We start from the raw sequence: 16,851 nt of genomic DNA on the forward strand, positions 1-16,851 counted from the left end.
GTCAAAAAAAAGAAATCTGAGAAAAGTCAACCCAAAAAAAGATAAAAAAAAAATTAAGCCCCTAGGTCATAAAATTTGAAAAAATCACAAAATTAACGATAACTTCTAAACTACGAAAAATCGTAGAACATACATGGGGGTGAAATCGATAGGTCTAGTCCTCACCTATCACCTGCCTTCGGCTTGACACCTTACAAGAAACACCCTGTATATAAAAGAAAGTCGTGTTAGTTACTCCACTTATAACTCAAGAACGGCTGAACCGATTTAGCTGAAAATTGTCAGGGAGGTAGTTTAGAGCCAGGAGAAGGACATAGGATACTTTTTATCCCGTTCGAAATAAAAAAAAGTCTGCTTATTTATTGCCATTAAGGCGGAACAAAGTTCGCCGGGTCAGCTAGTCTATACAGGGTGTTTCTTGTAAGGTGTCAAGCCGAAGGCAGGTGATAGGTGAGGACTAGACCTATCGATTTCACCCCCATGTATGTTCTACGATTTTTCGTAGTTTAGAAGTTATCGTTAATTTTGTGATTTTTTCAAATTTCATGACCTAGTGGCTTAATTTTTTTTTTTATCTTTTTTTTTGGGTTGACTTTTCTCAGATTTCTTTTTTTTGACAGATTCCCTATTAGTTGCAGATATTTGAAAAAAATAATCACCTTCCTATCTTTGATGCAAGATACAAAATTTTTGCTAGAAACATAAAAAATATGCTTTTAGCAGAACATTATAAAATTTTCAACTGAAATGTATGAGAAAAAAAAAGAATTTCCATAGGTCCAAAATAATTTTAAAAACTGCGCAGTTTTCTAAACTTTCATAATAACACAAAAAAACATGTACTTAATAGGCCATTATTTTCTGTAATCGCTCTACTAAAGTAGTAAGTAAGTCGGAGATTCCGTTACATGTTTTTGACTTTCTTAGGACTAACTAATGTTTGCAATCCACTAAGTGTACGTTACGTAGAACACGGAAACTGCTGGGAAGGGGTATTTTTTTTCAACAATTACGTCGAAACTAATAGACGTAGACTAATAAATTTACATTCGTTTTGTAGTTTTCATCGATAAAATTGTCCATAGATTACGCCCTTAAAGTTTGATCACTACATGCCCGGACACACTGTATATATAAAAGAAAGTCGTGTTAGTTACTCCACTTATAACTCAAGAACGGCTGAACCGATTTAGCTGAAAATTGTCAGGGAGGTAGTTTAGAGCCAGGATACTTTTTATCCAGTTCGAAATTAAAAAAAAAAGTCTGCTTATTTCTTGCCATTAAGGCGGAACAAAGTTCGCCGGGTCAGCTAGTTAATCATAATTAAAATCTTCGCAATAATCAACGAATTCATAGTTATGACAGGAAGCGAAAACTTCAAAGCAAATTCATAATTTAGAGGTGTTATTACGAACATCTCTGCTTATCCGTTCACAAGCCAAAATAGATAGAAATCAAACAGTTCTAATAATAATACCGGCTATAATATTTAAATCGTACAAATATATACATATATATTTTTTTTCAATGTAAATGTAAGCTATTGCATTTCGAGAGTCGACGAGCGCAGAATTCTAATAGGCTTTCGGTCATTTCAACCATTTCATTAGAATTAAGATTCTCTAATTATACCGTACCTACTCACTTAACTTTCTTCTTACACTTTTAGCAAGTATTTTGTTTTCATCCAAAATACTCGGTGCTTGCAGTTACGTTACGACCTTTTTAAAAAATGTGATGAAACACAAATTATAAAGAAAAACTGCGAAAACGGCCTGTAGGCAGAATTGTTCCCAGACTCGACTTTCACTCGACAGTGAAAAGTCTTTTAAAAACTTTATAAGTAAAACTTATTATTTTGGATCTTGGGATACTAAAGTTCGATAAACATCACCCATCCCTCCGTCGAGTCCTAAGATTTTCAGTCGAAAAGTCTTGAAAAAGTTAGGGTACAATTTAAGGAGTACTTGTGTTGATTTGAGCTACGAACATTTGAGCTGACACGTTGTCTGCTAAATCTTTTAAACGTATTGACACATCTCTTAACGTGTACATACTCGTACAATCAGTATCTTTGAAAATTTCATTGATTCCAAGAGCAAAAAGGGTTTTGTTATTTCATTAGAACATTTCGTGTAAGATAAAGCCGCCATAACTTTGAAGAAAACAAACAGAACAGACGCTTTGATCGTCTAAGTAGGCCCGACTTTAAAATTGTTTCACGCAGTGAGATTTATTCGAGGCTCGCTTACAACTTTCAAAAGGCAAGTTCTTTGTCTGTCCTTGTGCCCTGTAGTGTAGTAGGCCGTCTTCTATTCAAAATGTACCTACTATAGTTGTTGCAATTCACGAAGGCATAGACGAAGGCGAGTGAGCTTTACATGTGTGAGGCCTCCACCAATGATTTCCACATCACCCGGTTGTTAGCGACCTGCATTCAGCGCCTTGCTGCTAAGGGGGTGGACGTCCTACCTACAAAGTATTATCACGTAAAAAATAGCAACTAAACGTTTTAAACTTGTAAGTTTTACCTGCTCAAACTTATAAGTTTAAAATGTAGAGTGGTAAGCACATCTGAAAAAATACAATGTTATATTTAAATAGCAACGTAACTGAATGTTGTCGTTAATAAGATTAGACAAAGTAGCAAAAAATATAAACTTTTATTTTTATTAAATTACTACGTAAAGAAACTGTGATTGAGTCTCTTTAATAACGTCAAAGCGCAGTCGAATTTACTGAATACTAAAGAATATTCAGTGTATAAGAGGATTTTCAATGAAATTCCGCAAGTATTTCTGAAATACGAAGCTTATTTCAGTTCACTTTCAGTCGTTCAGCCTCTTTCACGGTTTTCAGCACTTCCCAAAACTGCCATTTTTCTTATGGCTTTACGCCATTCTAACTTCTTTCATCCACTTGAAAATCGGCATGGTGGCCTTAAATACACACTCGATCATTCATAAGGATATTTAAAAAAATATTTATGTACCTACTTAATACCGTTGTTATGCTCAAAGGTCAGAATAATATTATTCATACCAAGAACTCTGGATGGATTATTTTTGAAATAATCCATCCAAATGCGTGAATGGGAATCGTAACTCAATTACCGAATACAAATACTTTCTATTAAAGAAAGGACATTGTCAGAAACCGCCTAAAAACCGCCCAAAAACATTAACCCATCATAATTATTTTCTATTTTTTTTAATACATTAAGCACCCTTTCATTCTAATGGACACTTAAGCATTGAAAAATTAAATAAATAAGTCTTTCAACGTTTATTCTATAATACTATTACAACTTCCAGACGTTTTGGTGCGTGGCATGGTCTAAAACCTATCAAGTTCCATAATTTTTGCCGATAAAATCTGTACGAGGCATTACCGTATTTTATTGCTGGGAGTCCATGTATAGTGATGTTCCTGCGGCCATCATAGACAATAAAATATCGATTTTGAAAATAAAACAAATCGATTAAACTGCTTTTAAGACTAGATTTGCGTTAAAAGCTAAAAAGATATTGACACTATTACAAGAAGCTATCTAAAGTGTTCAACTGGTCGAAGGTCGTAAATAAAATAAAAATAATTAGGACCATAAACTGATATTCATGGTATCATAACTGTAAAAGTGTCAGAATCCGATGTTGAATCCAATGCCAGTTGAAGTGTGAGAAACATATATCAACCTAGTATAGTTGCCAGTCTCTCATAATCTATGCCAATGAGGGTTTTCGCGATTGAAAAATCCGCCAGATGGCAATACGTAGACGTGAGGTCCAAATGCTGCATGATTGGTTATTTTTGACATGACATTGACAGATATCCACCAATCATGCAGCATTTGGACCTCGCGTCTACGTATTGCCATCTCGCGGATTTTTCAATCGCGAAAACCCTCATTCATAGCACATGTATAATAATAGACCAAATGAACTTTTATAGATTGTGAAAGAGAAGATAAAGATTTTATTATTTTATTAAAATCTTGCCACGAGGTAGTTTTTCAGTAGAAACCAGGATTGGATAATCGCTACAGGCAAGTATCAGAACATTTTATAAATATTTTTAATCGATTATATCCTTGTGAATCGTTTTAATAAATTGTCATTTTACTTTTTCAATTAAATCTTTTTCAATCCCTAGTCTTGTCAAACTGTCATAATGTCAACAAATTATAAATGTCACGTCAGTTGACTCAATCAGGGTGTGGAAACTTCCATACAACGGTCATCGAAGTGAAACTTGCTTCCAAACAGCGACATCGGTGAATAAATTCAAATACTTTTTAACTACCCTAAAACGCTCTAGATGTCGCTGCTCCTGTTTCCTTCATATTTTCATTTTTTTCTTAACACTAGAGTGCTCGCGCCCCTAAATACTCCTAGAGTGCTCGCGCGGGTGACATATGTCCCCCATTATGATATGGGTTTATTTTTGCTAATCTTATTTAATACAAGTAAAACAATTTATAATATTAAACATCAACTATATTTCTTACTAAATAATTAAAAAAAAGTGAGAAATTCTTTCATTAACTCTTATTATTAACCAAAAGAAATACTTCAATATTTTTCAAATACATATTTTAGAGTCGAAGAGACCAAAGTAGTTTAAATAGTCGTTTGACCCGTTATTTTGGGAAAAATATCACCTAATTAGAAAGTTAATCAATAGATTGATCTTATTCTGTGATATTTTGATCACAACTCGGGCACGATATGATTTGATGATCTGGACAAAAACGCCTATTCCACTTGTTAGATTTGCTTACGAGTGCTTCGATTTCTTGCTTTTGTGCGATAAACACATCGTCCTTTGCCACAATACTGGCAAGTTTTGTGCTAGTTGGTGTTCTCGCAAGCCCAGAAGAATCCTGGTTTTTAATTTTATAGTCCTAGGTAAGTTATTACTACATTGCATACAATCTAAAACAACTACTTTCTTGCATCAGTTTATGCCTATAAAACAATATAATTATTGTAAATGTTTAAAAAATGGTTAAATATTATAACTTTGAGCTTACATGAAAGTAAACTTGATTTTAAACCGCGACGATAGGGGATCAAACAATTCCTCAAGTGCTCGCGCGGGGGACATGCGTCACCCAAACACTTTAAATGTTTTCTGCACTCACGTTGATGCGTCTAGCAAGATGGCGTTACTACTAAAATGTGCGACAATACATGCTTGAAGAATACATGAGAAGGCAGCACTGTAGCTCGATACATTGAAAAAATATTTACAAATTTTACACCCTGGGTGACATATGTCACCCGCGCGAGCACTCTAGTTTTAATTAAAATATATTTGAGAATATTGTTAATTACAATGTGAAAACTTTTTTTAAATGAAATTAATTTGTTTTAATTTAAAACTGAACATTGACATTTTTGTTATAATTTACATAATAGAGTAGTAGAAATTACTATTTAACATAATATGGCAACTTTGTTTTTCCTCCAAAATGGCTGGTGTTGTTTTTGTTATGTTAAATGCATTCTTGTTTTCTTAGCCATCATTTAAGTTTTCTGTGGCCCTATTAAAGTATTGAAGAGTCGTCGAGTCAAATTCAAGTTCATTCCTTCGTACCTGCTGCTGTTCTGGTTCATCGGAGTTTTGTTCGTTCCTTCGTGAATCGCAAAGAAACTTTCTGATAAGTTCACAAGTGATCTGAGTTTTCTCAATGTGCAAATGCTTTTTTAGTGTTGTTGAAAACTTTGCGAAAAGACGCTTTTGGTGTATAATATTATGTGTGTTCATAAATAAAGTAAAATTATTAAATTCAAAAGATTTTGTTTACTTATTTGCATTTCCATGTGCAATGTAGAATTTTTCCAAATCCATTGTTTTGAAAATAATACAATACGTAGACCATAAAGATAAATATTTTCAAAATAATGAATTTGAAAAAATTCTACATTGTACTATCGGGGACTCTTCCGCCTGACCACTTTGTAGAAATTTTAGCGTAAGCGCATCGCTCCGGTCACGTGCTCACCCCGTCTCTAATTGGTTACGCATTTTACTATATTTTTACTACGACCAATAAGAGACAATCAGGGCTTAGGTTGCAATACGAAATACCATTGTGCACTTTATTGTCATACGGTTAAGATTTAAAACGAAATGTTTCTTTTTCTTCAATCTTTCTTAGTTTTAGGCTGAGTTGCACCACCTAACTTTGACCGTAGCTATAACGGTAACTGGTGCTTTTTGTATGGAGTTTAACAGATTTTTGATGTTTGTCAAAGTTAAAGTAAGATGGTGCAACTCAGCTTTAGAATTTTAATAATAGAATTTGGTTACAAACAAATAGATAATATGTATTTTTTTAATATTGTATTTTTATACGAGGTCTGTCTGCTTTTTGCTTTGGCGAACTGTCGACATATTCTCTCCTTTGTTTTTTGTGAAGTTTTGTGATCCCTAACCGATTGATTTTGTTTTGTGTTGACCCGTGCTAGTAATTGGACTGTTTGATTGCCTTTTTATTGACCTCCGCGCGATTACTGAATCATGGCCTCTCAAAATAATTCTTAATTCTTATATTTAATTACAAACTTATCTATCTATACATTGTTTACTGTTTAAGTATTATTTAGTTTGAAGTTTAATTTTTATTGATTTAAAACCTTGTGTAAAGACACTTAATGTGCAATAAAAAAATTAATCCCAACTAATATTATAAATGCGAAAGTAACTCTGTCTGTCTGTCTGTCTGTCTGTCTGTTACGCTTTCCCGCTTAAACCTCGCAACCGATTTTGATGAAATTTGGCATAGAGATAGTTTGAGTCCCGGGAAAGAACATAGGATAGTTTTTATCCCGGTTTTTGAAACAGGGACGCGCGCGATAAAGTTTTTCTGTGACAGACAAAATTCCACGCGGGCGAAGCCGCGGGCGGAAAGCTAGTTTGAAATAAAACTAACTTAATATTATAATATTTATAATAACCAATTACCTGGATCATTGCTACCTAGTTACAATATTTGTATTAAATTGTAATAACGTAGATAAGTGTTTCTTTTAAACGGAAAACAAAAGTTGCTAATGTATTAAAAATAAATAGAAACCTATTTATAGGTTTTTATTTACATTCAAGGATTTAAGAAAGTTATTATATAGCCAGATCTTACAATAATTGTTTTTAAGCCACAAATATTCCTTAATTAGGAAATAGTAATTCAATAACATATAGTTTATAAATTATAAGTTCCCAATAAATTAAATACCTATTAAACAAGTAAAATTCGAAAGTGCCTGTATGATTTTGCATTTCTCGCCTTAACTAGACTAATATCATGAGATTTACAATCTTAATATCAACAATAATTATAGAAAGGGCTACTTTTTTCTCAGGAAATTGCACAGTTACCTCGGAATATGCGATGGAAATTTTGTGACCCGAGCGGGCAATCGCTAGTTCAATTTCTACACGAAGCCCCATATAATATTTTGTAGCGATTCTTTATTGGGTTTCAAATTTACTAAAATGCGACGTTGCCAAACGAGCGCTACGGATGCGGGTAAGCTAAGCAATACTCAATCCTAAACGCTTTACATAGAGCTTGGTTTGCTAGGGCAAACATCTACAGTGGTGCGCCGACGCTGCTTAGACCCGAAACATGAATGAATGGGGGCGTAGCTTAATCGAGCGTGTGTGTGCAAACAATTTAGGCCCTTAAGGTGTCAAGGCGTCCGAGTCCCCGATAGTACATCATAAAAACAATAATTCTTTGAAGGTTATGAGGGCCTACGTGTGCGTGCGTGAACTGTGTGTATGTGTGCGTGGACTTTATGTATGTATGTGTGCGTGTACTATGTATGTATGTGAGCGTTACGTACGTAGGTTAAGTACAGGGAATTTAACACCAGGCTGTCAATTAGTAGGCTCAAAAATTTGACAGAGAGGGTTCTCTATTTCCTATGTATTACTTTTCTCTATGGACTCAATTTCAGTCTTCTGTGCGTTTATTGTATTTTTATTTCAATGAAATAGTGCTAAAGGGTTAATACTAAAAGTGAAAGCCTTTTTTCAGAAAGAAAACCAATGTGGTGCCCTTATTATTCATACTGTTTGAAAGTTACAAGTCAGTGATACAGAGTTGCCGACATTATAACTCCGTAGTGATACCATACCAAAGAAGAAGTTTTCCTAAACACTGGTGTTATTTTTATATGTGATCAAATAAAAAGGATTAATTCTACTGCTCAAATGGAATAACTTATCCCAAGAGACCGAATATAAAAAAAAACCTCTCCATAGAAATTATCACCATCACGAGGATGTGAATTTTTTTGAGAATTTGATATTGGTCCTGTAAGAAAAGTAGTTGTATTTCAGTAGTAGAATCAACCCTTCTTGTTTCATCAGCAAGAGTAACTATAAAAACGCCCTGTAGGTAGGTATTATTAAGCTGAAGAGTTTGTTTAGTGTCAAAGACTGTCACACAGTGTAACTTAAATTGGCATATTATGATAATGAACATAAAAACTTAAATAAATATTTATGTTAATATTTTTTCTATTTATTTATTTTCCCAAAGCTTCACAGTGACAGCTGAAACAGCAATAGGTACTGTTGTAAAACTAAACTTGGAACAAACTGTTACAAATATTTTACAAATTAAAATAAAACCGCATGTTGCTTTACTTTCTCGTATAGGTAATAAATGTAATTAATGGCTAGATTATTAATGTTACTTTGTTACCCTCAATAGTGAGGAGATCTTATAAAATGGTAACCCTGATTTTCATTGTCATTCAAGTGCTCTTTCTTCGCATAGGCTTCTGTGATTTGGCTAAGGGCCACACACATTGCGATAACATTATGCGACATTGATTTGACAGCAGCGGAGTGAAGTCTTGCGACTATGCAAAATGATACCCTGTAATCGTAGCGCTTATAGACATAGACGGGGCGGGGCACATAGCTCGTAGAGCTGATGGCCGCTGGGGCAGGAAAGTTCTTGAGTGGCGACCACGAGCTGAAAGACGTAGCGTGGGCAGGCCTCCCACTAGGTGGACCGACGATCTGGTGAAGGTCGCGGGAGGTGCCTGTATGCGAGCGGTGCAGGATCGGTCTTCATGGAAATCCTTGGGGGAGGCCTTTGTCCAGCAGTGGACGTCTTTTCGGCTGAAACGAACGAACGAACGATACGTATTACCACTATTTACCAGACATTACTATTTGTTGCATACTCGCCGGATTACACGTAGGAGCACGCGCGTTACAGCTTCGGCCTTGCATTATTATAAGATCTTGTTCCGCCCTTTTACGAACTTCCTCCGTGAGGATATCCCCGCCGAATTCTATGATGAACCTATCAAAAGTCATATTCTGCAATGTCAACCCACCACAAGGTGGACCGACGACCTGATAAAGGTAGCGGGAAGGCGCTGGATGCAGGCCGCTACGAACCGTGCGATGTGGAAGTCATTGGGGGAGGCCTATGTTCAGTAGTGGACGTCCTGTGGCTGAAATGATGATGATGATGATGAAATGAATGAAAATGACAAATCTTCGAACGTGTATAATACCGTGCCAAAGTAATCATATAATTTTGGCACCTTAATAACTATTGCCGTTTTTGTTGTAAAGATCATGCAGCGCTACTTGCGGATATTATTGGAAAGAAAACTATGTGGGCTCTAGATCTGAAGCCGCTTTAACGAACACGAAGTGCTCATACAATGCGGCGTATTTTCTTCCAGTCTTTAGTCAGGACTTTAGTCGAATTTATTTATTTATTTATTTATTTATTATTCATTATTGAGCAATTACATATTTGATCCAAATAGCGTCCTAAATCCTCTTTAGGTTTGTCTAGACACTATTGTTCTCTATACAAATAAAAACAAACGTTTTAGTATAATATAATATAATATAATTAAAACCCCGGTTGAACGTGATATAGCCGCACTAGAATACGATGCTTTTTTGCATAATCGCAAGACTTCGTTCCGGTGTCGACCGAATGTTATCATGATGTATGTGGCCCAGGGGTTACCGTAGCCGCTAAGGTTTGAAACTTCTTGCTTAAAATATTGTAGTCTTTGGCATAGACTACGACGGTAGTCATGGAGATAGGAGTTTGTTATCTCGTGTCAGATGTAAATGGTGAAAAGAAAACTCATGATTCGTGTTATTTTTATGCAATATGTAGGTATTTTATAAAAGTGGAACCCCGAGTGATCTCCAAAACCCATTCTATTATTATATACGATTTGGCTTCGATATCTATAATACAATAGGAGTTTATTTCATGTGTCAGATGACAAGGGTGGAAACAACCTACGATTCATGTTGTTTATTTACGTGCAATAGGTATGTGGGCATATTATAAAAGTGGAATGCCGAGTTGTATTTCTAAAACTTGTTCTATTATTTTATACTATTTGGCTGCGACTCGGCGTGACGACAATACAAAACATTTTTCGCGAATCGGTGTTCATACATTCACACAATACATTAGACGCCATGTTGTCATAAACGACATATTATAAACTCGCTGTGATTTAATATTCTTAATCATTAATTTTATGGCAAGTGTCCATCAGGAATCATTGTTCTTACACACAGAATCGTATTATTTCGCTTTCGGGTAGTAATATGTCAAAATTGTTGGTTCTTAGGCGAACAATGTATGGAGAACGAACATTGTCCTTTCGTTACGTCCCAACAATGAGAAAACATTGATATCTACCAATCGAGGGGATCATAAGCCATGCTGTTTACTTTTAATTTTAATCCTCGACCGTTTTAGTATCATCATAACAACCTTTTGTAGGTATTGGAAAATTAATATTCCGCTTCTTTGACGAAAGCAGCATATTTTATCAGCTTTTGTATTTCGTTGAATTTTCATTTTTCTAAACGCCTAATAATTTGCGCTAAAGATATTTTTTTACCTTTTTATTCAATAACAATTATTTACATAAAATTGATCGTATTTAAATAATACAACCGTTTATTTTGTTGTTGTTGTTACATAGGTTTAACTAATTATGGATACTGAACGGTGGTATGATGCAACGAAACTAATAAATAATAATAATAAATAATAAAAGTTTATTTAACAACTTTAACATTTTACATTGCATTGTTGTACATACATTTCCTTAAAGACCCGTTTAATTTTACACTTTTCATTTCATGACCGTAAATTACCGTAATTAGGTGCCTACCTAGGTTTTATTTTCTTCTTTAGTACAATCGTGCGAAGCTTGAGCGGACAAGATACTAGTTTATTCCAAATACATACATCATAGCACATAGTCGAAAATAGTCAAAAGTTTAAAGAAAAAAAATAAAAATAAAAGACTATCAAAAAATATAAGTTTTGCACTTATGGAGCTTTTACAAGTCTCATGTAACACAATATCACATAATATAGGTAGGTATCCGCAGCATAACCTTTCTGTTTTTAAGTGGCCATTTAATTTAAAATGGTGCATAATATGCTCATGGTGCGACTAATTGTACATTGTTTCAACTTCTTATAACCATAACATATATTTCTTATTGCTTTGCGTCGTTTACAGAACAATAGAGAAATGAGCGTAGTGCAATTAATTTATTTGCACAAAGCTATTGTAAAAGAAATCCAAACAATTATATTATCTTCAATCAAAATAAAAGTATTATCTACCAAATAAAGTAAGTAACCTACTTATCGGAGTTCTTGAAGTTCCGAGTTCAGATCACAAATTCTTCATTTTATAGACATGTCCTTTATTACCGAAGGTAGGAAGGAAAGAAGGCATTTTTATAATTAAAGTGGTTTGGCATTTCCATCTCTGTTTTACTCACTAACAAACATTCTAGTACAGGTTTCGTCTTAATCTTTTCACCGTCAATACCGTAACTTAAGCTTTTTATAGACATTGAATGCTTTTCACATTATGTTTTGGAGCGCAAGAACCTTGCATGAAAAATGGCGTTGTCCTCACGAATATTGCGTCCTTAGCCATAGCCTACCGTGTTTAATATTGTAGTTTATTGCCTTTATATTTTCATACCACCGTGTGACAAAATCTATGGCGAAAATAAACGGTAGTTACTAACATTTACCTACTTACTTCATACGGTATAGAGCATAATTTCATCATACGATAGAGCACAACTTTTGTAGAAGCACTTGTACTGATGAAGAAATGATCATCGCATTTTCCATTACATAGAGCATACCTACTAGTGCACAATTTATTTGGGTTATTTACATGCTCAAATACCACAATTAACAATGACCACAATTTATTACTGTACCTACGGTTGTCTCTACCTATTGTCATGATAAGGCAGATTAGAACCGAGCAAAAGTAAAATCAGTAATTTGTGTGGTCAAAAATCTGGAAAATAGTTTTCAATTACTTAGTAAAAAACACAATTACCTACATAGTTAATTTCCATCAATTCCATTGGGGTCTGCACCGGTCTTTGTCACTCGACATAATTTACAACGCCATAATTTCACGATGGAAACAATTAAACCTTATATTTTCCTAATGAGATTAAAAATTAACCAATCGTGAATTTTAATCTGCTTACCGCCATAAAGATTTTGAGGCAACCGACTGGCCTAAGTAGAATGTTCCGGACCAAAAATAGCGCGATAAAGTAAAATAACTGTCGCCATCTGGCATCAGACCTGTCCAAATTGCACGCCAAGAAGAAAAAGATGAGACATTTTCTTAAAAAGTCAATTTGAATCTTTCTTTTTCTTGATACAAGGAAATATACAGGATCCAGCCATCCAGCTGTTAAAACAATGAGGAAACGTTTCTTTTCGTCGCTGTTAAAATGTGACATTATAATATGCCATTTTTTAGAAGACACGATAGCCGATCGTTAAAAGGGTCGGACTGGAGGAACGCGGGTTCGAACCCAGCCGCCGGACTATTAGTACCCATTAATAAAAAAAAAACTTTAATTAATAAACTACGTTACATACTGAAGTAGCTCCAAAAATGGTGAGTCTATAAAAACAGTTGCTAAAACTAAACAGATGTCAAGACTCAAGATAAAATCCAGGGCTTGCAAAGGCAACGCTCCTTCGGTCAAAGACTGATTTGTAAATGGGTATTAACTAGACAAGCTGTACCAAACTGAGATTTTGTTCAGCAAGTTGTTAGTAAGTATTAACATCTCATTTGTCGATGGCGACGATCGAGCCTGTGAAGGCAATGTGCCACGAAGCCCGTCCACAAACTAAAGTAAGGTCCTACCTAATCATAGTTTAATGAGACTGGATAAAACATGGCGTGCACACTTTGTTTGTGATTTAAAATTATTTTAAGTACCTAGGTACTTAAGTAACTAACAAACGTACCACTTTAATATTTCCTTTTTAGTAGCTATGTTTTTGAGGCTTTATTACAAACGTCCTTCCTTACCATATCCTCATCTGATCAGTGAGATGTGATACTGTACCCTTTGCACTGTGTCAAATCGATCTATCAAGCCACGATTACACTGTACCGTCAGACTGTAATCACTTAGCGCAGTTCGATTATATTGAAACAATAAACTTGAAGGACTGAAGAGCTTCTTTAAGCCCTCAATAATTCCTGATAAGCCCACCCAATCGTTAGGTAGGGCTTGCCGTAGCCGAGGATTGCCCTGCAAACAAAAGGTTTGCTTTGATTAAAACTGACAAATCAAATCAAGCGATGAAGGCCCGTTATAGTTTGACGCCTTGGTAAATCAACATCCCTATAATATAATGAAATGGGAGTAAGTAAAGTATTTAGACGGCTCTACAAGGTTTCAAGGGTGACCACCTACACTGGATTAGATTATTCCAATAAGTATTCGTTTAGGCTGCGACCTGTGAAATGCGAAGTGGACAAATTAATTATGTCATATTATTTTTAATTACCTAATATAACATACGAGCAAAAGAGGTAAATAGTCTCTTAGAACTGCTTCTTACTTATTTCAATTATCGTCAGACTATTGGCACACTTTTGTTGCGAAATTACTTACTGCATTAAGCCTATCTATAACTATACAGGATGTTTCCTGTAAGGTGTCAAGCCAAAGGCAGGTGATAGGCGAGGATTAGACCTATCGATTTCACCCCCATGTACTTATGTTCTACGATTTTTCGTAGTTTAGAAGTTGTCGTTAATTTTGTGATTTTTATGGGCAAACCTTTATGGCAACCTTTTATGGCAATGTGTTACTGAAATAATTAACTTTTTTAAAAAATAAAACCGACTTCAAATGCGTGAACACATTAAAAAACTAAAAATTAAAAATATTGCGTATAAAAAAGTTCATCCCCAATTTTCCACCCTTGGGGGTAAAATATTTTCTTCAAATTCGCATGAAACCACCCTTTTGATAATACCTATTCAACAAAAAAATAATCGTTCAAATTGATTTATAATCGGCGGAGATATTGCGTATAAAAAAGTTCATCCCCAATTTTCCACCCTTGGGGGTTGTTTTTTCTATTATTAAATTTAAATGGGACCACCCTTGAGGTATTACCTATACGCCGAAAAAAGATTTGTTCAAATCGGTTCATAATTGGCGGAGTTATCGCGTAACAAACATAGAAAAAAAAAACATACGGGTCGAATTGAGAACCTCCTCCTTTTTTGAAGTCGGTTGAAAAAGAGCAGGAGCAGGTGAACCTTCGCCTTTCTTTTTTCAAATAATTAGGTAAGTATTTGAATTTCGAAGGTTCAGAACAACGTAAAGAAACCCTACGATCTGAAGATGCCTATAATAAAAACGACAGTAATGCCCTACATACTATGAAATATTGTGAAAATGTAACGACGGATAATTTAATCCTATCCTACGTAATTGTTCGGCGCAAGTCTCGCCGGATATCCGACACCGCACCGTTATCTGCGACATCCCCAATTTATTTTCGATATATTTACGACGCTTATCGCACAACTATTGGGGCAATATTTTCCGGAAACCCACGAGACCATTAGAATGAATAAATATTTATCATCTGTAAATAATACCTATTGGCTATTTCACTAAATTACAAGCAAGCGTAGTATTGCAGTAATATTAATGTAAACATTTGTGAGTTAGTCTTTAGCAAAATCTTTCTTATCGGAGCGTCTTCTATTCAAAACAATTTATTTATGTATTGTAGCAATAAAAATCATCCAAACCAATAAATAGGTACGAATGAGCCCTTGTGTTTTTGCTCATAAATTTCCTTACCAATCTGGCCATAAAACCGACAAAACGCCTAACAACTTCCATAAGTGCTGCTGGTTTGAGTAAAAGCTTTTTCATGAGTTCAGCGTAGGGACATAATATAAGATTTTACTATGAGGACCTCAATGTGATGCGACACCTTGAGTTTACGTTGTAAAGTGCGTAACTAAGTAAAATAAAAATTCGAGGACGATCAACGATGTCCGTAGCTTAAACTAGCCCAGGTTCCTTGCGTTGCAAGATGCAATACCTAGTTAAGTTTAAGACCGAAACCGCCTAATTTGTGTGCAGCAGAGAATTTATACAGTAAAGAAATACTTTAGCTTACTTAACTATTTATTCACTTATAACGACAAACAGACCATTGTGACCATGCTTGTTTATTTTATTCGTTGTTCAAACTATAGGTGTACCAGAATCTCATGGCAAATAGGGAAAATAAACTTTGTTGAGAGCAATACTGGGGAAATTGGAATAAACGATCTTGATACTGTTTAATTTTTTACTTTTATGACTTTAATATTAATGAACATGAAGTACGAATATACATTTTAGGTAGGTATGTGTATGAAGAAAGTTGTTATACATCGGGAAAGTGTCTTGAAAAATAAATAAATCGTATTATTAATTTTAGTAACTAATTTTATTATGCATCATACTTTTAACTTATCACTTCATTCAGAACTAGAAAACGATTCTAAGAACTCCACTTGCAATTTCTTGTTCTTCAATAGATGATCAAAATAAAGAGATAAATCTTTTTCAATTTTCTTTACATGGTCATACATAATAACATTTTGACCATTCCCCTGCACCAATTTGTGAGATATACCTGAAAACCCCGATAAAGCAGCTATTAAGAATAATATAAAAAAACATAACCCTCATTGTGACGTAATTGGGTAATAAACTAAATGTATCAAAATATTTCAGTCCAACTTACTGTCAACTCGACGACGCGCTTTAGAATCAAAGATTGACTTTGAATTATGCCTTATTTTACAATTCACATTGAAAACAATATGACTTGCTTGAGCTTTTTCGATTTTTTCACAAAAATAACAAATAGTCAAGAAGAGATTACAAAATTTTTGCAGCGGCTGACAGATTTCATAATTTTCTTTGACAGGTGACAATTAAACCATAGACAATTGCCATATGAAAAACACACTTTTCCAATATTTTTGTTTGCCATGAGATTCTGGTACACCTATAGAAATAATTATTAGGAAGTTTTCTTACAGTATCTATTATAGGGAAGTTTTACATGCTTTCTCTTGTAAATAAAACAAACAAAAGGGTAACCTTGCCCCCAGATATTGTAAGGCCATCTTTATCTGTGGTAGAAAGGCTTGTACCCAGAGCCGTAAAACTTCTTAAAGAAAAAAAGATGACACTAACTAATGACATTGACAGCTTACCAGTGTTGCCAGAAGGTTACTTTTGTAACCTTTTAGGTTACTTTTGAACTGCTGTGGTTACTTTTAGGTTACACCAGGCCTGTTCATCTCCGCGAGTTCACATCGAAAACAAAACACGCACGATAGCCCACCTACAGGAGGCGATTCGACAAGGCGTCACATACGAGATACGAGCGAGCATTGACACACGCACGCATACTCTTGTATTATGGAAAAAAATAAAAAAAAT

The sequence above is a fragment of the Ostrinia nubilalis genome, chromosome 6 (genome assembly GCF_963855985.1).
Source record: "Ostrinia nubilalis chromosome 6, ilOstNubi1.1, whole genome shotgun sequence".
Taxonomy (NCBI): Eukaryota; Metazoa; Arthropoda; class Insecta; order Lepidoptera; family Crambidae; genus Ostrinia; species Ostrinia nubilalis.